This window comes from Callorhinchus milii, unplaced genomic scaffold (assembly GCF_018977255.1).
Source record: "Callorhinchus milii isolate IMCB2004 unplaced genomic scaffold, IMCB_Cmil_1.0 Scaffold102, whole genome shotgun sequence".
NCBI lineage: Eukaryota > Metazoa > Chordata > Chondrichthyes > Chimaeriformes > Callorhinchidae > Callorhinchus > Callorhinchus milii.
The window spans coordinates 1-1651 of record NW_024704843.1 but is presented as its reverse complement, the minus strand read 5'-3'; positions in this window follow the sequence as shown (position 1 = coordinate 1651).

Below are 1651 nucleotides of genomic sequence, written 5' to 3'. Positions count from 1 at the left end.
GAAATGAGCAATAATGGTGAATACTTAGCACAACGAATGTTCATTCCTGCAACTCACCGATAAATTGTTCTTAGAAAAATAATTACACAAATTCATAATAATATTATTTGCCTTTTCTTGGTTTGCATACGTCACCTGATATGCAAAATGCTGCCGAAGATAACGGATTAAAAACTCAGCTCCTTTTTCATTGAATAATACGCTGTTCTTTCCTACGTACAAGTGTGCTATTCGCTATGGTTAAGTAGACATATTGTACACGGTGTGAATATGAAAATTCTCACAGCAATTAACTGAATTGTTCACTTTACAGGGTCATCAGAAGAGGAGAGGCAAGGACAGTTTTGCCGAATTTACTAACTCGAAATAATTCGCTGTTACTATATCACGTACCGAGTTCTCAAACGTGATGGTATTCGATACTCGTGAACGACACGTGCAAGTATTACGTGATACTAAATGAGTTGGAAATTAATTGAAGCAATTGAATGAAATCGCAGCCGAACACTTACAATTCTAATCAAACTGGTTTATGCAAATGATTATTTTCCCTTTTCAATAATCAATAAATAATTTGAGGATGTTGCTTTCCACTACGCATGATTTGCTGCAAATTGCGCTGTATTTTGTATACGAACATCTTTGAAACAATGCAAAAACAACGCAAATTCATGAGATACAGCTTTATACGTTTAGTATAACAATTTTTGTTGATGAAAATTTAATTTTCTATTGTAAATTTTTCTTGCAGTTAATTTGCTGGCGATTGTGATCCTTTCAAGAGGAAAGTGTGGACTCTCCAAGAACATTACTTGCTATTTGGTAGCCATGGCAGTGGCGGATCTCCTGGTTGTCCTTGTAGATGTTTTGTTGAACAAAATTAACAATCTGTATTTCCCAATAAGCTTCTTATTCTACACTCCAGTGTGCAGTGTTAAAGGTGTGTTGCTAAGTGCAATTCTCCACATATCTTTGTGGTTCACGCTTGCATTTACTTTCGATCGATTTGTAGCCATTTGCTGCCGAAAGTTGAAATTAATATATTGTACAGAGAGAATGGCCACAAAGGTTATAGTATCCCTGGCTTTTCTAAGCTGCTCACTGAGCATTCCCTGGTACTTTGTAGTTGATCCTTTCGTTATAATTAACAATATTCCATGGTAATGTGTCTTCAAATCAAACTATTATAACTTGGCCAATTGGAAAGGATTTGAAAAGTTCCATCGTATTATAGTCCCTTTGTTTGTTTTTGGTTTGATTTGTCTGTTCAATGCGCTGATGACAAGGCATATTGTGACGGCCAGTGAAGTCCGCAGAAGGCTTCAGGGACGCAGAAATACGGAGAAAACTATTGATTCAGAGTTGGAAAAACGAAGAAAATCCGTAATTTTACTCTTCGCCATATCGGGCTGTTTTATACTGTTGTGGACAACTTTTGTTATATACTCCTTTAAATGGCAACTCTCTAATTTTAATTATACCGAAACGTTTGTCAATAACACCAGATATATCGTCCAAGAAACTGGACTCATGCTTCAAAGGTTGAGTTGCTGTACCAATCCCTGCATTTATGCATTGACACAGACTAAGTTCAGAGAAGAGCTTAGGAAAGGATTAATTTATCCGTTGCACATTATTGCTCAATTTAGAA